The sequence below is a fragment of the Armigeres subalbatus genome, chromosome 1 (genome assembly GCF_024139115.2).
Source record: "Armigeres subalbatus isolate Guangzhou_Male chromosome 1, GZ_Asu_2, whole genome shotgun sequence".
Taxonomy (NCBI): domain Eukaryota; kingdom Metazoa; phylum Arthropoda; class Insecta; order Diptera; family Culicidae; genus Armigeres; species Armigeres subalbatus.
The window spans coordinates 75,901,606-75,922,540 of record NC_085139.1 but is presented as its reverse complement, the minus strand read 5'-3'; the positions used below and the strand labels follow the sequence as shown (position 1 = coordinate 75,922,540).

Below are 20,935 nucleotides of genomic sequence, written 5' to 3'. Positions count from 1 at the left end.
AGGCCTCGTACTGTGCTTCGATGAGGCCGACGATTTTCTCAGGAACCCCCTTGCGTCTCAGGGCGCCTCACATATTCTCGTGATTGAGACGGTCGAAAGCTTTTTCGTAGTCAATGAATACCAAGTAAAGGGACTCTTGGAATTCGTTGACCTGCTCCAAAATGATGCGGAGCGTGACAATATGGTCCACACAGGATCTTCCGGCACGGAATCCGGCTTGCTGCCGCCGGAGAGTCGCATCGATCTTCTCCTGTATCCGGGCTAGATTAATTTTGCACAGAACTTTGAGAACGGTACACAGCAACATAATGCCTCGCCAGTTATCGCATACAGTCAGGTCACCCTTTTTGGGCACTTTCACTAAGATACCTTGCATCCCAGTCGACCGGGAAAGTTGCGGTGTCCCAGATATTACGAAATAAACGATGCAGTAGTTGAGCGGATGGCATGGGGTCAGCTTTGAGCATCTCGGCTGATATGCGGTCGACCCCTGGGGCTTTATTCGATTTCATGCTTTGGATGGCTGTTTGAATCTCTAGCAGTGATGGAGCTTCGGTATTGACGCGTGTTATACGTCGGATCCTAGGCAGATCATGCCGAGGTGGTGATGGCCTGGTTGGCACTTGAAAAAGTTGTTCGAAGTGCTCGAACCAGCGTTTCAGCTGGTCAGTTGGGTCGGTCAATAACTGATCATTCGCGTCTTTCACAGGCATCGTTGCATTCATCTTCGCCCCGCTTAAGCGTCGTGAGATATCGTAGAGGAGGCGAATGTCCCCGGTTGCGGCGTCTCTCTCCTTCGTCGGCCAGAGAGTCTGCCCACGCTCGCTTGTCCCGTCGACATGAGCGTTTTACTTCCTTCTCAAGAGCCGTGTATCGTTGACGGGCTAAGACTTTGGCTCCTCTGGTTTTCGATCGCTCTATCGCGGCTTTGGCTTCTCTTCGCTCCTCTATCTTCCTCCAGGTCTCATCGGTGATCCATTGTTTTCTCTGGGTGCGTAGTTCACCCAGATTGTTCTCGCTGGTGGCGATGAAGGCATTCTTGATGGCGGTCCATTGGTCTTCCACGCTGCCACCTTCCGGAATATCTGCAGCACGCGTCTCCAGTTCTTCAACGAAGGACCGTTTCACCGTGGCATCTTCCAGTCAGCGTGTGTTGAATCGTCGTCCAACTCTTTCCTCCTGCCGACGAATCCGCGCAATGCGCAGGCGTATTTCGCCGATGAGGAGGTGATGATCAGACGCGATATCGGCACTACGTTTATTCCGTACATCAAGAAGGCTCCGTTTCCATTTTCGGCTGATGCAGATGTGGTCGATTTGATTTTCTGTAAAGCCGTCACGGGAGACCCACGTGACCTTGTGAACCGGTCGATGAGGGAAGAGCGATCCCCCGATCACCATGTCTTTATTACCACAAAATTCTGCGAACAGCTCTCCGTTTTCGCTCATTTCTCCGAGACCATGGCGTCCCATAATGCGCTCATGGTTCGAGTTGTCGGTTCCGATCTTCGCATTGAAGTCGCCCAAACAGATCTTGATGTCACCCTTCGGAATTCTATCTACGACGGCATTGAGTTGACTGTAGAAGTTCTCTTTGTCTTGCAGATCGGCAGCATCGGTTGGCGCATAACATTGGATTATAGTAAGGTTTCGGACCCGTGTTCTAAATCTGGCAACGATTATCCTTTCACTTATAGGTTCCCACTTCATAAGCGCAGAGTGTGCCTGAGCGCTTAGTAGGAAGCCAACTCCGCGATCCCGGGGAGCGTGTTCACCTCGTAAACCAGAGTATAGCAGAACTTGTCCCGACGGCGTTCTGTGTTCTCCAAAGTTTGGCCAACGGACTTCACTCAGTCCCAGGATCTCAAGCTTCATGCGGCGTGCCTCATTGGCAAGTTGTGCCAATTTACCCTGCTGGGCTAGGGTTAAAACGTTCCATGTTCCTATTCGTGTCCGTTGTTTCGCGCTAAGAGTCGTCGCCGTAAAATCAGTCCGTATTCTTTCATTATCGGATTCTCGAACAAATTGATGTTTCGGGAACAGTAGGTTGTTGGCCCAAGGTTCCCTATCCACCGGGATGGGGCTGCCATCTTAGGTATAGCTTCCGGGGAATAGCATTTCATACTCAGCCGCTGGATGCCAGAACAGACGCTGTTGGAGCCGCACCTCCTTGGTGGACAGACGCTCGATCAGTCGGGTCAAATTTGTTTAAAGTCCCACCCAACACCAGGACTAGGCTAGTGTGCTTTGAGCGGCACACGGTCGCTTTGATAGGGCCTGCTTGGGGACACATGCAGCTTTTTATAGAAGTTCAACAGAGCCCACTGTCGAACCCCACCACATCCTAGGCAGACCCCATAGTACGCACCCTCTCACTCTAGCTGATGTCAGAAGGACAACAGTGCCCAGGCCCTGCACGCAACCCTTAGCTGGCGGTCAATTGTCATCGGAAGACCCGTGGAAGCGTGAGTATTGGAACTTGTGAGGACCAGAGCTATGTTAGGCGCCCCTTCCCGGATGTCAACTCACCATTTCGCAGCCCCAACGGATAGAATGCCAGGAGCAATTGTCGAAGGAATTCCTGGAGAAAGCTTGCATATTGATTTTTCTGCCTATTTTATAATAAATATTATTTCAAAGAGGATTTGTTTAGAAATTCAGATGTACGGTTCTAGTTTTCTTAAACTTATGGAAGAATGCAGGATTCTTATAATAATTGCTATATAATATTCTTTCTGAATATTCTTTTAATATTCTTTCTGAATACTAAGTTCGTTAATATTTTTCTCACTTTATTTAAAAATATCTGATGAGCAATAAATCACGCATTTTTAAATCCATTATGTTTTAATCATTATTGTTTCGATTTGGTTTGGATTTGGTTTCATATGTTAATATTCATGTGTTTTTATAAAACTACATACTATAAAACTACGATTTGGAAGACCAAAAAAGTTGCCCCCCCCCCCTTCTCGAAATCCTGGCTACGCCCATGACAACCTACATTGTTTATATTGCTCTGTCTCCTAATTTTATTTACAAATTCTTGTTCCCAAACCAACATCGTCGAGCTCCACCAAATGTGTTCATCAGAAGGTACATGCAAACGTCTTCAATCACCGTTGGAGACCAGGTGGTGTGAGAGAGTAGCTTCCATGATTCACCTCACCCCTACATAAAAAAGGATTGCAGATCTTTCGGTTGCGTGACTAGCCTACATACGAACAAGGTGATTTACGAAACCGACGGCAGCATTCGATAACTCTGAATCCTAAAAATGCAGATGTTGTACCGAATGGATGCCTGCCTTCAGAATGACAAATCTATTAAATGAGAACATGAACCGGATCCATTTCAAATTTGCAAAAAAAAAGTAATATCCCAGCTTGGACAGTCTTTGTTTTATTCAAAGGACATAGCACATTGGTTGATTATTCATTCACCAAACAAACCATCCAACCAAATCACATGTTACGACCTAACCGACATTGAAATTGTATAAGCTTTGAGATCCTTTGTTGTTTGTGCTTATGATGAAGAATCATTTTCAGTGAATTGGCAAAAGTGCTTCTATAGGACATTTTGTAATCGACACTGAGCATTTGCTTTTTGAAGGACATTGAACAACATACTCTCATACAGAAATTCACACTGCAATTTTTTCGCGGCTTGGGTGGGGCAGATCTGCTGCATCGAATTCTAGCGATTAAAAATCTTTTGCTTCGAATATTGAACATTCTGGAATGATATCAAATTAGATTAAAAAAAATGGCAAACGAAGTCAGTTCGATTGTTCGATAATGTTTCTTTTTCATCTTGGCCTGGATCCAGTCGTAACTTTATATATCAGATAATCTAACTATCTATTAGTAACATAATCCTATGATTTTTTTTTCGGTGAAGCCCATTCCAGCGAACACTAGGGCCACACGTGTCAGTCTGACTTTCTTCTGCTTCCTGGTTTGGCATCGAGCCACATCACACAAATGTCACGATGAGCAAAGTTAAATACGGTGTGCATCATCTATGCTCAACGAGGCACCAACCGCCGCCGGCAGCGAATGCGTTCGGGCATCATGTCGCATACTGGAGCAGAACACGTATTCCGTTGAACGTAACCTTTATCACGTACTGGAGGGTAAGCACGATGGTTAGCTCTTGTTTTTTTAGTGAAGAAGTAAGCCTTATTTTGAATGTTTTATGAGCTTTATTTTGGTTGAAATCAATTCAATCTTTTGAGAACGATATAAGGTATGAAAGATTTTTATTTCATCCGAATGTGCCCAGATGAAGGATCCCAAAGACGACATCTCAGTGATAAGAACGTTTTCCATTTATTCCATTATGCTGTCATTATCAGGCATCACAATTTCAGCTCAGAAGTCACGTTTCTCCAGATTTGTGCTGTCACCTTCACTTGTTTTTGTCGATTATAAGAAAGGAAATGGATGAATAAAAAGAAAAGTCGTAAAATAAGGATTATATGCTTGGAGATAAGAGCCCTTGCACAAAAATGGGTTTACCGATGATAGTGCTGTAGAAACTTGATTATCAATAATTTAAAAAAATGCAATGCGTCGATCCAAGAATCCAAGTTAGAGATCAGACTGGGTACAACGTGATAAGGGGAGTGTGGAGGGTCACCGATGATGTAGTGAAACAGCCACCAACCCAATTTATTGTAAACGTGTTCAAGTAATACCAATTAAATGAATCGAATTATCCGGTATGCCTCAAGCGGCTCAAGCTCGATTCGTTTTGAATTCTGTTGAACGTCTGTTTATTAGAGCACTGATGGTTGAAGAATTTTCAACCCGGAGGACTTGGAGGAATTCTTTCTTCCTAGGTACCAAGCCAGCGTAAAAGATCTTCATCCTGACTGCTCGATTTAGCCTTGACCATGGACTTTCTTTATTTATTAATTGAGGCTTTGTCCTGCGGGATGCCAGTCCAGTTCTTTCTAGCAATTTTCGTTTCCGCTTCTTTCGTAATGTGTGGTCCCTTGCCCCTCTCGATTTTTTGTTGATACCGCATATTACTCGAGTAGAATATTCGGAATTTGTTGCATATAATAATCTTATTGAATTTCCATATGTTGGAAGTTTGGGACATTCATTTGGATTAAGTGTATGTTTGTTTTCTGACTATAAGTATCAAAAAAGAGCCTCAATTTTCCAAATATAGGCCTATATAGAAACAATAAATTTGTTAAAAGTTTTGTCAAATAGAATCGAGGTCCTGCCTCCAGTGTGCGCATCGCTAACTATGGCCCGACCTTGGATTACCCACAACGTCACAAGCCGAGCCGAACCGAGCTGGAGGATATGGCTCTTTTGCGGTACTTCCGCATCCATGTCTGAAACAAGTGTTCGATGCAGAATGGCGGCAATTGGATTTTATTCTGCCGTACAGCGCGCGCTGGAGGAAAGCGAGACGGCGTCATTCCGGAAGACATAAAGAGAATCGAATGTTGAGAAATAATGGCACTCAATAGGGTAATAATGTGGCTCAACGGTTCGGAAGTATCAAACGGTGGTGTTAATGGTTTTGTGCCGATATGCTTTTTTACACCAGGGATTTGTCGGCAGGAAATATTCGAGTGAATTTTATTATTTCAATGTTGGGTAAAGTGTGCATCATTTGTCAATTGGCTACTTGTGGCTTTAACTGTGGAAGGCCAAAGGTGTGGGTATTTGATTTCAAATTACCTACAATACAACGTCAGTTATTTGCAAAATAAATTTGTGAAATAATTCAATTGTGGAAAAACGATTCTGTAGAAATCCTCGACAGGATTCTGTCGGAACCCTTGTTGTATTCCTAGAAAGGATTCTGTTAGATTCTTTGACAGGATTATTTTGAATCCTTGGCAATATTCTGTTGAAATAGTTGGAGTCTTTGACAAAATTCTGTTGGAATTTTTGACAACATTCTGATGGACAGGATTCTGTCGGAAACCTTGACAGGATTCTGTCGGAATCCTTGACGGGATTCTGTCGGAATCCTTGACGGGATTCTGTCGGAATCCTTGACGGGATTCTGTCGGAATCCTTGACGGGATTCTGTCGGAATCCTTGACGGGATTCTGTCGGAATCCTTGACAGGATTCTGTCGGAATCCTTGACAGGATTCTGTAGGAATCCTTGTCAGGATTCTGTCGGAATCCTTGACAGGATTCTGTCGGAATCCTTGACAGGATTCTGTCGGAATCCTTGACAGGATTCTGTCGGAATCCTTGACAGGATTCTGTCGGAATCCTTGACAGGATTCTGTCGGAATCCTTGACAGGATTCTGTCGGAATCCTTGACAGGATTCTGTCGGAATCCTTGACAGGATTCTGTCGGAATCCTTGACAGGATTCTGTCGGAATCCTTGACAGGATTCTGTCGGAATCCTTGACAGGATTCTGTCGGAATCCTTGACAGGATTCTGTCGGAATCCTTGACAGGATTCTGTCGGAATCCTTGACAGGATTCTGTCGGAATCCTTGACAGGATTCTGTCGGAATCCTTGACAGGATTCTGTCGGAATCCTTGACAGGATTCTGTCGGAATCCTTGACAGGATTCTGTCGGAATCCTTGACAGGATTCTGTCGGAATCCTTGACAGGATTCTGTCGGAATCCTTGACAGGATTCTGTCGGAATCCTTGACAGGATTCTGTCGGAATCCTTGACAGGATTCTGTCGGAATCCTTGACAGGATTCTGTCGGAATCCTTGACAGGATTCTGTCGGAATCCTTGACAGGATTCTGTCGGAATCCTTGACAGGATTCTGTCGGAATCCTTGACAGGATTCTGTCGGAATCCTTGACAGGATTCTGTCGGAATCCTTGACAGGATTCTGTCGGAATCCTTGACAGGATTCTGTCGGAATCCTTGACAGGATTCTGTCGGAATCCTTGACAGGATTCTGTCGGAATCCTTGACAGGATTCTGTCGGAATCCTTGACAGGATTCTGTCGGAATCCTTGACAGGATTCTGTCGGAATCCTTGACAGGATTCTGTCGGAATCCTTGACAGGATTCTGTCGGAATCCTTGACAGGATTCTGTCGGAATCCTTGACAGGATTCTGTCGGAATCCTTGACAGGATCCTGTTGGAATCCTTGACAGGATCCTGTTGGAATCCTTGACAGGATCCTGTTGGAATCCTTGACAGGATCCTGTTGGAATCCTTGACAGGATCCTGTTGGAATCCTTGACAGGATCCTGTTGGAATCCTTGACAGGATTCTGTCGGAATCCTTGACAGTATTCTGTCGGAATCCTTGACAGGATTCTGTCGGAATCCTTGACAGGATTCTGACGGAATCCTTGACAGGATTTTGTCGGAATCCTTGACAGGATTCTGTCGGAATCCTTGACAGGATTCTGTCGGAATCCTTGACAGGATTCTGTCGGAATCCTTGACAGGATTCTGTCGGAATCCTTGACAGGATTCTGTCGGAATCCTTGACAGGATTCTGTCGGAATCCTTGACAGGATTCTGTCGGAATCCTTGACAGGATTCTGTCGGAATCCTTGACAGGATTCTGTCGGAATTCTTGACAGGATTCTGTCGGAATCCTTGACAGGATTCTGTCGGAATCCTTGACAGGATTCTGTCGGAATCATTGACAGGATTCTGTCGGAATCCTTGACAGGATTCTGTCGGAATCCTTGACAGGATTCTGTCGGAATCCTTGACAGGATTCTGTCGGAATCCTTGACAGGATTCTGTCGGAATCCTTGACAGGATTCTGTCGGAATCCTTGACAGGATTCTGTCGGAATCCTTGACAGGATTCTGTCGGAATCCTTGACAGGATTCTGTCGGAATCCTTGACAGGATTCTGTCGGAATCCTTGACAGGATTCTGTCGGAATCCTTGACAGGATTCTGTCGGAATCCTTGACAGGATTCTGTCGGAATCCTTGACAGGATTCTGTCGGAATCCTTGACAGGATTCTGTCGGAATCCTTGACAGGATTCTGTCGGAATCCTTGACAGGATTCTGTCGGAATCCTTGACAGGATTCTGTCGGAATCCTTGACAGGATTCTGTCGGAATCCTTGACAGGATTCTGTCGGAATCCTTGACAGGATTCTGTCGGAATCCTTGACAGGATTCTGTCGGAATCCTTGACAGGATTCTGTCGGAATCCTTGACAGGATTCTGTCGGAATCCTTGACAGGATTCTGTCGGAATCCTTGACAGGATTCTGTCGGAATCCTTGACAGGATTCTGTCGGAATCCTTGACAGGATTCTGTCGGAATCCTTGACAGGATTCTGTCGGAATCCTTGACAGGATTCTGTCGGAATCCTTGACAGGATTCTGTCGGAATCCTTGACAGGATTCTGTCGGAATCCTTGACAGGATTCTGTCGGAATCCTTGACAGGATTCTGTCGGAATCCTTGACAGGATTCTGTCGGAATCCTTGACAGGATTCTGTCGGAATCCTTGACAGGATTCTGTCGGAATCCTTGACAGGATTCTGTCGGAATCCTTGACAGGATTCTGTCGGAATCCTTGACAGGATCCTGTTGGAATCCTTGACAGGATCCTGTTGGAATCCTTGACAGGATCCTGTTGGAATCCTTGACAGGATCCTGTTGGAATCCTTGACAGGATTCTGTCGGAATCCTTGACAGGATTCTGTCGGAATCCTTGACAGGATTCTGTCGGAATCCTTGACAGGATTCTGTCGGAATCCTTGACAGGATTCTGTCGGAATCCTTGACTGGATTTTGTCGGAATCCTTGACAGGATTCTGTCGGAATCCTTGACAGGATTCTGTCGGAATCCTTGACAGGATTCTGTCGGAATCCTTGACAGGATTCTGTCGGAATCCTTGACAGGATTCTGTCGGAATCCTTGACAGGATTCTGTCGGAATCCTTGACAGGATTCTGTCGGAATCCTTGACAGGATTCTGTCGGAATCCTTGACAGGATTCTGTCGGAATCCTTGACAGGATTCTGTCGGAATCCTTGACAGGATTCTGTCGGAATCCTTGACAGGATTCTGTCGGAATCCTTGACAGGATTCTGTCGGAATCCTTGACAGGATTCTGTCGGAATCCTTGACAGGATTCTGTCGGAATCCTTGACAGGATTCTGTCGGAATCCTTGACAGGATTCTGTCGGAATCCTTGACAGGATTCTGTCGGAATCCTTGACAGGATTCTGTCGGAATCCTTGACAGGATTCTGTCGGAATCCTTGACAGGATTCTGTCGGAATCCTTGACAGGATTCTGTCGGAATCCTTGACAGGATTCTGTCGGAATCCTTGACAGGATTCTGTCGGAATCCTTGACAGGATTCTGTCGGAATCCTTGACAGGATTCTGTCGGAATCCTTGACAGGATTCTGTCGGAATCCTTGACAGGATTCTGTCGGAATCCTTGACAGGATTCTGTCGGAATCCTTGACAGGATTCTGTCGGAATCCTTGACAGGATTCTGTCGGAATCCTTGACAGGATTCTGTCGGAATCCATGACAGGATTCTGTCGGAATCCTTGACAGGATTCTGTCGGAATCCTTGACAGGATTCTGTCGGAATCCTTGACAGGATTCTGTCGGAATCCTTGACAGGATTCTGTCGGAATCCTTGACAGGATTCTGTCGGAATCCTTGACAGGATTCTGTCGGAATCCTTGACAGGATTCTGTCGGAATCCTTGACAGGATTCTGTCGGAATCCTTGACAGGATTCTGTCGGAATCCTTGACAGGATTCTGTCGGAATCCTTGACAGGATTCTGTCGGAATCCTTGACAGGATTCTGTCGGAATCCTTGACAGGATTCTGTTGGAATCCTTGACAGGATTCTGTTGGAATCCTTGACAGGATTCTGTCGGAATCCTTGACAGGATTCTGTCGGAATCCTTGACAGGATCCTGTTGGAATCCTTGACAGGATCCTGTTGGAATCCTTGACAGGATCCTGTTGGAATCCTTGACAGGATCCTGTTGGAATCCTTGACAGGATCCTGTTGGAATCCTTGACAGGATCCTGTTGGAATCCTTGACAGGATTCTGTCGGAATCCTTGACAGGATTCTGTCGGAATCCTTGACAGGATTCTGTAGGAATCCTTGACAGGATTCTGTCGGAATCCTTGACAGGATTCTGTCGGAATCCTTGACAGGATTCTGTCGGAATCCTTGACAGGATTCTGTCGGAATCCTTGACAGGATTCTGTCGGAATCCTTGACAGGATTCTGTCGGAATCCTTGACAGGATTCTGTCGGAATCCTTGAGAGGATTCTGTCAGAGTTCAAGTCGGAATTATGCCGAAGTTTTTGACAGGGTTCTGTCGGAATCATTGACAGGATTCTGTCGGAATCCTTGACAGGATTCTGACGGAATCCTTGACAGGATTCTGACGGAATCCTTGACAGGATTCTGACGGAATCCTTTACAGGATTCTATCGGAATTCTGGACAGTATTCTGTCAGGATTCTGTCGGAATCCTTGACAGGATTCTGTCGGAATCCTTGACAGGATTCTGTCGGAATCCTTGACAGGATTCTGTCGGAATCCTTGACAGGATTCTGTCGGAATCCTTGACAGGATTCTGTCGGAATCCTTGACAGGATTCTGTCGGAATCCTTGACAGGATTCTGTCGGAATCCTTGACAGGATTCTGTCGGAATCCTTGACAGGATTCTGTCGGAATCCTTGACAGGATTCTGTCGGAATCCTTGACAGGATTCTGTCGGAATCCTTGACAGGATTCTGTCGGAATCCTTGACAGGATTCTGTCGGAATCCTTGACAGGATTCTGTCGGAATCCTTGACAGGATTCTGTCGGAATCCTTGACAGGATTCTGTCGGAATCCTTGACAGGATTCTGTCGGAATCCTTGACAGGATTCTGTCGGAATCCTTGACAGGATTCTGTCGGAATCCTTGACAGGATTCTGTCGGAATCCTTGACAGGATTCTGTCGGAATCCTTGACAGGATTCTGTCGGAATCCTTGACAGGATTCTGTCGGAATCCTTGACAGGATTCTGTCGGAATCCTTGACAGGATTCTGTCGGAATCCATGACAGGATTCTGTCGGAATCCTTGACAGGATTCTGTCGGAATCCTTGACAGGATTCTGTCGGAATCCTTGACAGGATTCTGTCGGAATCCTTGACAGGATTCTGTCGGAATCCTTGACAGGATTCTGTCGGAATCCTTGACAGGATTCTGTCGGAATCCTTGACAGGATTCTGTCGGAATCCTTGACAGGATTCTGTCGGAATCCTTGACAGGATTCTGTCGGAATCCTTGACAGGATTCTGTCGGAATCCTTGACAGGATTCTGTCGGAATCCTTGACAGGATTCTGTCGGAATCCTTGACAGGATTCTGTCGGAATCCTTGACAGGATTCTGTCGGAATCCTTGACAGGATTCTGTCGGAATCCTTGACAGGATTCTGTCGGAATCCTTGACAGGATTCTGTCGGAATCCTTGACAGGATTCTGTCGGAATCCTTGACAGGATTCTGTTGGAATCCTTGACAGGATTCTGTCGGAATCCTTGACAGGATTCTGTCGGAATCCTTGACAGGATTCTGTCGGAATCCTTGACAGGATTCTGTCGGAATCCTTGACAGGATTCTGTCGGAATCCTTGACAGGATTCTGTCGGAATCCTTGACAGGATTCTGTCGGAGTTCATGTCGGAATTATGTCGAAGTTTTTGACAGGGTTCTGTCGGAATCCTTGACAGGATTCTGTCGGAATCCTTGACAGGATTCTGTCAGAATCCTTGTTAGGATTCTGTCGGAGTTCATGTCAGGATTCTGTCGGAATACTTGTCAGGATTCTTTCGGAGTTCATGTCAGGATTCTGTCGGAATCCTTGTCAGTATTCTGTCGGAATCCTTGTCAGTATTCTGTCGGAATCCTTGTCAGGATTCTGTCGGAATCCTTGTCAGGATTCTGTCCGAATCCTTGTCAGGATTCTGTCGGAATCTTTGTCAGGATTCTGTCGGAATCCTTGTCAAGATTCTGTCGGAATCCATGACAGGATTCTGTCGGAATCCTTGTCAGGATTCTGTCGGAATTCTTGACAGGATTCTGTCGGAATCTTTGACAGGATTCTGGCGGAATCCTTGACAGGATTCTGTCGGAATCCTTGACAGGATTCTGTCGGTATCCTTGACAGGATTCTGTCGGTATCCTTGACAGGATTCTGTCGGTATCCTTGACAGGATTCTGTCGGTATCCTTGACAGGATTCTGTCGGTATCCTTGACAGGATTCTGTTGGTATCCTTGACAGGATTCTGTCGGAATGCTTGACAGGATTCTGTCGGAATCCTTGACAGGATTCTGTCGGAATCCTTGACAAGATAATGTCGGAATCCTTGACGGGGTTTTGTCGGAATCCTTGACAGGATTCTGTCGGAATCCTTGACGGGATTCTGTCGGAATCCTTGACGGGATTCTGTCGGAATCCTTGACGGGATTCTGTCGGAATCCTTGACGGGATTCTGTCGGAATCCTTGAGGGGATTCTGTCGGAATCCTTGACAGGATTCTGTCGGAATCCTTGACAGGATTCTGTCGGAATCCTTGACAGGATTCTGTCGGAATCCTTGACAGGATTCTGTCGGAATCCTTGACAGGATTCTGTCGGAATCCTGGACAGGATTCTGTCGGAATCCTGGACAGGATTCTGTCGGAATCCTGGACAGGATTCTGTCGGAATCCTGGACAGGATTCTGTCGGAATCCTGGACAGGATTCTGTCGGAATCCTGGACAGGATTCTGTCGGTATCCTTGTCAGGATTCTGTCGGAATCCCTGACAGGATTCTGTCGGAATCCATGACAGGATTCTGTCGGAATCCTTGACAGGATTCTGTCGGAATCCTTGACAGGATTCTGTCGGAATCCTTGACAGGATTCTGTCGGAATCCTTGACAGGATTCTGTCGGAATCCTTGACAGGATTCTGTCGGAATCCTTGACAGGATTCTGTCGGAATCCTTGACAGGATTCTGTCGGAATCCTTGACAGGATTCTGTCGGAATCCTTGACAGGATTCTGTCGGAATCCTTGACAGGATTCTGTCGGAATCCTTGACAGGATTCTGTCGGAATCCTTGACAGGATTCTGTCGGAATCCTTGACAGGATTCTGTCGGAATCCTTGACAGGATTCTGTCGGAATCCTTGACAGGATTCTGTCGGAATCCTTGACAGGATTCTGTCGGAATCCTTGACAGGATTCTGTCGGAATCCTTGACAGGATTCTGTCGGAATCCTTGACAGGATTCTGTCGGAATCCTTGACAGGATTCTGTCGGAATCCTTGACAGGATTCTGTCGGAATCCTTGACAGGATTCTGTCGGAATCCTTGACAGGATTCTGTCGGAATCCTTGTCAGGATTTTGTCGGATTCCTTGTCAGGATTCTGTCAGAATCCTTGTCAGGATTCTGTCGGAATCCTTGTCAGGATTCTGTCGGAATCCTTGTAAGGATTCTGTCGGAATCATTGACAGGATTCTGTCGAAATCATTGACAGGATTCTGTCGGAATCCTTGACAGGATTCTGTCGGAATCTTTGTCAGGATTCTGTCGGAATCCTTGTCAGGATTCTGTCGGAATCCTTGTCAGGATTCTGTCGAAGTTCATGTCAGGATTCTGTCGGAATTTTTGTCAGGATTCTTTCGGAGTTCATGTCAGGATTCTGTCGAAATACTTGTCAGGATTCTGTCGGAATCCTTGTCAGGATTCTGTCGAAGTCCTTGTCACGATTCTGTCGGAATCCTTGTCAGGATTGTGTCGGAATCCTTGACAGGATTCTGTCGGAATCTTTGTCAGGATTCTGTCGGAATCCTTCTAAGGATTCTATCGGAATCCTTCTCAGGATTCCGTCGGAATCCTTGACAGGATTCTGTCGGAATCCTTGACAGGATTCTGTCGGAATCCTTGTCAGGATTCTGCCGGAATCCTTGTCAGGATTCTGTCAGAATCCTTGTCAGGATTCTGTTGGAGTTCATGTCACGATTCTGTCGGAATCCTTGTCAGGATTCTGTTGGAATCCTTGTCAGGATTCTGTCGGAATCCTTGCCAGGATTCTGTCGAAATCCTTGTAAGGATTCTGTCGGAATCCTTGTCAGGATTCTGTCGAAAACCTTGTCAGGATTCTGTCGGAATCATTGACAGGATTCTGTCGGAATCCTTGACAGGATTCTGTCGGAATCCTTGACAGGATTCTGTCGGAATCCTTGACAGGATTCTGTCGGAGTTCATGTCAAGATTCTGTCGGAATCCTTGTCAAGATTCTGTCGGAGTTCATGTCAGGATTCTGTCGGAATTTTTGTCAGGATTCTTTCGGAGTTCATGTCAGGATTCTGTCGAAATACTTGTCAGGATTCTGTCGGAATCTTTGTCAGGATTCTGTCGCAATCCTTCTAAGGATTCTATCGGAATCCTTCTCAGGATTCCGTCGGAATCCTTGACAGGATTCTGTCGGAATCCTTGTCAGGATTCTGTCGGAATCCTTGTCAGGATTCTGTCGGAATCCTTGTTAGGATTCTGTCAGAATCCTTGTCAGGATTCTGTCAGAATCCTTGTCAGGATTCTGTTGGAGTTCATGTCACGATTCTGTCGGAATCCTTGTCAGGATTCTGTCGGAATCTTTGTCAGGATTCTGTCGCAATCCTTCTAAGGATTCTATCGGAATCCTTCTCAGGATTCCGTCGGAATCCTTGACAGGATTCTGTCGGAATCCTTGTCAGGATTCTGTCGGAATCCTTGTTAGGATTCTGTCAGAATCCTTGTCAGGATTCTGTCAGAATCCTTGTCAGGATTCTGTCAAAGCTCATGTCAGGATTCTGTCGGAATCCTTGTCAAGATTCTTTCGGAGTTCATATCAGGATTCTGTCGGAATCCTTGCCAGGATTCTGTCAGAATCCTTGTCAGGATTCAGGATTCTGTCGGAATCCTTGTAAGGATTCTGTCGGAATCCTTGTCAGGATTCTGTCGGAATCCTTGTCAGGATTCTGTCGGAAACCTTGTAAGGATTCTGTCGGAATCCTTGTCAGGATTCTGTCGGAAACCTTGTCAGGATTCTGTCGGAATCATTGACAGGATTCTGTCGGAATCCTTGACAGGATTCTGTCGGAATCCTTGACAGGATTCTGTCGGAATCCTTGACAGGATTCTGTCGGAGTTCATGTCAAGATTCTGTCGGAATCCTTGTCAAGATTCTGTCGGAGTTCATGTCAGGATTCTGTCGGAATTTTTGTCAGGATTCTTTCGGAGTTCATGTCAGGATTCTGTCGAAATACTTGTCAGGATTCTGTCGGAATCTTTGTCAGGATTCTGTTGCAATCCTTCTAAGGATTCTATCGGAATCCTTCTCAGGATTCCGTCGGAATCCTTGACAGGATTCTGTCGGAATCCTTGACAGGATTCTGTCGGAATCCTTGTCAGGATTCTGTCGGAATCCTTGTCAGGATTCTGTCGGAATCCTTGTTAGGATTCTGTCAGAATCCTTGTCAGGATTCTGTCAGAATCCTTGTCAGGATTCTGTTGGAGTTCATGTCACGATTCTGTCGGAATCCTTGTCAGGATTCTGTCGGAATCTTTGTCAGGATTCTGTCGCAATCCTTCTAAGGATTCTATCGGAATCCTTCTCAGGATTCCGTCGGAATCCTTGACAGGATTCTGTCGGAATCCTTGTCAGGATTCTGTCGGAATCCTTGTTAGGATTCTGTCAGAATCCTTGTCAGGATTCTGTCAGAATCCTTGTCAGGATTCTGTCAAAGCTCATGTCAGGATTCTGTCGGAATCCTTGTCAAGATTCTTTCGGAGTTCATATCAGGATTCTGTCGGAATCCTTGCCAGGATTCTGTCAGAATCCTTGTCAGGATTCTGTCAGAATCCTTGTCAGGATTCTGTCAGAATCCTTGTCAGGATTCAGGATTCTGTCGGAATCCTTGTAAGGATTCTGTCGGAATCCTTGTCAGGATTCTGTCGGAATCCTTGTCAGGATTCTGTCGGAATCCTTGTCAGGATTCTGTCGGAATCATTGACAGGATTCTGTCGGAATCATTGACAGGATTCTGTCGGAATCCTTGACAGGATTCTGTCGGAATCCTTGTCAGGATTCTGTCGGAATCCTTGTCAGGATTCTGTCGGAATCCTTGTTAGGATTCTGTCAGAATCCTTGTCAGGATTCTGTCAGAATCCTTGTCAGGATTCTGTTTGAGTTCATGTCACGATTCTGTCGGAATCCTTGACAGGATTCTGTCGGAATCTTTGTCAGGATTCTGTCGCAATCCTTCTAAGGATTCCATCGGAATCCTTCTCAGGATTCCGTCGGAATCCTTGACAGGATTCTGTCGGAATCCTTGACAGGATTCTGTCGGAATCATTGTCAGGATTCTGTCGGAATCCTTGTTAGGATTCTGTCAGAATCCTTGTCAGGATTCTGTCAGAATCCTTGTCAGGATTCTGTCAAAGCTCATGTCAGGATTCTGTCGGAATCCTTGTCAAGATTCTTTCGGAGTTCATATCAGGATTCTGTCGGAATCCTTGCCAGGATTCTGTCAGAATCCTTGTCAGGATTCAGGATTCTGTCGGAATCCTTGTAAGGATTCTGTCGGAATCCTTGTCAGGATTCTGTCGGAATCCTTGTCAGGATTCTGTTGGAATCATTGACAGGATTCTGTCGGAATCACTGACAGGATTCTGTCGGAATCCTTGACAGGATTCTGTCGGAATCCTTTTCAGGATTCTGTCGGAATCCTTGTCAGGATTCTGTCGGAGTTCATGTCAGAATTCTGTCGGAATTTTTGTCAGGATTCTTTCGGAGTTCATGTCAGGATTCTGTCGAAATTCTTGTCAGGATTCTGTCGGAATCCTTGTCAAGATTCTGTCGGAGTCTTTGTCAGGATTTTGTCGGATTCCTTGTCAGGATTCAGTCGGAATTTTTGACATGATTTTGTCGGAATCTTTGTCAGGATTTTGTCGGAATCCTTCTAAGGATTCTATCGGAATCCTTCTAAGGATTCTATCGGAATCCTTGACAGGATTCTGTCGGAATCCTTGACAGGATTCTGTCGGAATCCTTGTCAGGATTCTGTCGGAATCCTTGTCAGGATTCTGTCAGAATCCTTGTCAGGATTTCAAGGAGGAGTTTTTTTGAGTTTTTTGGAGTTCATGTCACGATTCTGTCGGAATCCTTGTCAGGATTCTGTTGGAATCCTTGGCAGGATTCTGTCGGAATCCTTGTCAGGATTCTGTCGAAATCCTTGATAGGATTCTGTCGGAATCATTGTCAGGATTCTGTCAAAGTTCATGTCAGGATTCTGTCGGAATCCTTGTCAGGATTCTTTCGGAGTTCATATCAGGATTCTGTCGGAATCCTTGCCAGGATTCTGTCAGAATCCTTGTCAGGATTCTGTCGGAATCCTTGTCAGGATTCTGTCGGAATCCTTGTCAGGATTTTGTCGGAATCCTTGTCAGGACTTTGTAGGAATCCTTGTCAGGATTCTGTCGGAACCCTTGTCAGGATTCTGTCGGAATCCTTGACAGGATTCTGTCGGATTCCTTGACAGGATTCTGTCGGAATCCTTGACAGGATTCTGTCGGAATCCTTGACAGGATTCTGTCGGAATCCTTGACAGGATTCTGTCGGAATCCTTGACAGGATTCTGTCGGAATGCTTGACAGGATTCTGTCGGAATGCTTGACAGGATTGTATCGATCGTGTTGCTGCTGGTCCCAACAGCAGTAGCATTGAGTGTCGAACTAATTTCCCTCTTCTAGTGCTTAATTGACTGTGGTCTTGAATTGGTTTTGAATTAATGAAACTCTGAATCATGTGTAGTGAGAACAGCTTCCTTATCCCAAGAAGACTAGTCAATTGGTAAGCTGTGCATTAGAGTGATTCAAATTTTGACTTTTTTGCCCCCCGATGCTTAAACGATTGCATTTGGCATTTTCATAATCCTCCTAAATGTTTAGCAATTTTGGATGTAATTTGACTGTGCACACGTCATTTGAAGTTTGTATGGAAATTACTGTGAAAACTGACCCTTATGTGGAAGACCGTTCCGTGAGGTGGCCCATGAACTATTAAAATATAATCAACACATTGCCTACACAGAATACTTCTCAAGCTGAAAGGCAGTTGTTGTTGCGAAGCGATTTCTCGTTTGGAAGCAAAGTTACGAAGAAAACAAAAATGCTCATTATTGATATTGATGTTATTCTTTTACGTGTTAAATTGAATTTCCCACGATTCAGTATTTCCCTAATAACTTTTCTTGTGATCATCAAATCGTTTCGCAACAAAGACGGCATGTTTCCTTGTAAAATTTCTTATTTAGCCGATGTACTCATATGTTTTTAGAGCCTAAAGGGAAGCGTTGGGGAACGGTTTTCCATGAAAGTTACTGTTTTCATAGCAATTTTCATACAAACTTCAAACCGCGCGTGCTCACTCAATTTACTTCCAAATAGGCTAAAAATTTAGGTGGGTTAATAAAAAGACAAATGCAATCGTTTAAGCATGGGGGAGCGAAAAAGTCAAAATTTGAATCACTCTACTGTGCATATTTATTGTTTCACGGCCAATCACGGCTAGCAATCACGATGTGTGCAGCCAATCAAGCTTAGCCTAGCTTGATTTTTGTTATGATTGTTTTGAAAATTTGTTAAACGCAGTGGTTCGAATCCACTTAAATCAGTTGCAAAGAAACGTCACAGCTCATGAATCAATTTCTTATATTAATCAACGACGCGATAGCACGTCATTCAAATAGAAACACATGGATAACATGTTATCATTAAATGTTTTACCGAATATAAACGCTGTGAAACTGCTCACTAGGATAGCTTTCTCTGGAAAAATATATAATCGATTACACAAGCAACACAATTTTGTTGCTCTTTGTTCTAATGGAAGAATGTTTCCGCTTGATGATGACCTTTTCTACTAGACCGGAAAGTGAAAAAAGTTTTCATTTTTTCCTTGTGAAGTTGAGCAGCAGAGTGCTGTGGAGATTCTGTTACTTATGCTATAAATGTAGCACTTGAAAAGTCTTTCAAGATGGATAGCTGGAGCCACAAAACTATAGGATTCTATTTTGCGCACAAGCTCGTTACTGGAATAACTGTAATCGTAAAATCTATAATAAAATATTTTAATAGCCAGTGTGATTTGTGCTCGTAAAAAGCCTTCACGGTTAGCGCTCGGTTCTGGTGTGCCTATTATAAATATAATTCCAGGCCCGGGTCGTTTGCTATGAGAACATCGACTTACATATTATCAGGAGTATGATGAATCGAGCAACATTTCACTTGGAGGAATATTTCCGTTGATTTTATTTTAACAATTATGCTTCCAATAATGCGTGATTTGTCAATGCAGAACTCATATCAACTACATCAAAGCAAGTGCAACAAGATGAATTCCGTGCCGGAAGGCTATACTGCCGCTAGCCGCAAGTCGAGCACATCTGTATATGGAGCCCCATATACAGATGTGCTCGACTTGCGGTTAGCGGCAGTATAGACCATATTATCAAGCTCCACACCAATCAATGAAATCGAAGCACAGCTTGAGGCCTTTTCGAGCAAATTGTCGCAAAACGCTGTTTCGCGGAGTGCACAGTATCTATAAGATGTCCCGGAGTCAAAAATATTCAAGCTTATCTAAGTATCATAATCAAACCTAATAAGTTCTTTTAATTTTCTTCAAATTCAAATGCAATTTCCTATCCCAACAATTCAAACGCTTCTCTATTACTCAGTATTTTCTTAAGCTCAATTCGGATTAAATTAGCTCAATTGAACATGACTGTTTGACCTTGAACCTGACGACGAAAATAACGCAGCGTTTCAAGCGAAAACAATTGAATAGCAGAAATTAAAAGCGACCCAACCTAATTCGAACTAGACTGGAGTAACTTTTGAAATCAGAAGGTGCTGATCTGCCGTAAACTGGAAAAGTGACGTAACAGCCATTTTACAACATGCCTGTTTTCCATTTTTCTGTTAAAGAGCTCGATGAGTAGTACTCGTTAACACAATTTTTGGAAAATGGCGTATACGTCACTTTTTCAGATTACGGCAGTGATGTAATCGAATAGTAATATCTCGGCGTTACTTTCGCTACTTGATGGTTCCCTACACTCAAAATAATTGTCACATCGGTATTTCAGGTAAATCTATAGAAAACAATTGTTGGAAAAAGTATCGCTTCACATTGAATACAGCTTCTAATACAAATAACCGGTGATTTGCATATGGAAAAAACGTAAAGTATGACCATTCAAATATCAACCTATTTTAAATGTTTTTTTTTTACTGTTTACCACTCAAAACTATTTTGAGTGCACATTCATCGAAGCAGAAAGCACATGTCGACCCCCATTTTAACACACGGCACCACATGCGAAAGTTTCGGCTGTGGGCAGGGTTGCTCTGCACTTTCTGTTCTGAGCTGAAAGTTTTCCAAACAACGCTTCTCATCAATTATGCACACTTTCTAATCCGACTCAGTAGTACCTTGTGGTGCTTGATCCTGCCAGATATGTGAATTGGTAAAAATCTACTGAATATTTATACCAGCGGCTGCCGGAACCCTACATATGACAGGAAGATTTATTTGCATCCCATCTTGATGCATTTTTTGGAGCTGGGAACTATTGTTCCCTGTCTGCTTCCGGCGGCGTGAGAGCGCTGAACAGCCATGAACTGCTGACTGTGCGGCACACGACGAATGTGCTCTGCATTTAGGGCACCACCGAACCGAACTGAATCTAATTTACAATTCACTCGGTTGTTTGGGGAGTTTTCCGGTTGACTTTTTTTTTTCTTGAACTGTCGTTCGTGCAATTCAGCCCGATTGGTTGAATAGGAATAAAATGCGAAAGCTTGTTGCACTATTCTGCTTGACTTTAACATTACTTCCATTTGATTTTGATTCGTAAAAAGAGTTGAA

General features: G+C 44.6%; 2 protein-coding genes across 2 annotated transcripts in view; one reads left to right on the top strand and one right to left on the bottom strand.

Moving 5' to 3' along the window:
- The window catches only part of LOC134227304 (D(3) dopamine receptor-like), a 304,852-nt gene that overhangs the window by 188,053 nt on the left and 95,864 nt on the right, over positions 1–20,935 (bottom strand). The gene's annotated exons all lie outside the window — the stretch shown is intronic.
- The window catches only part of LOC134227322 (uncharacterized), a 275,985-nt gene that overhangs the window by 211,486 nt on the left and 43,564 nt on the right, over positions 1–20,935 (top strand). The window lies entirely within an intron of this gene.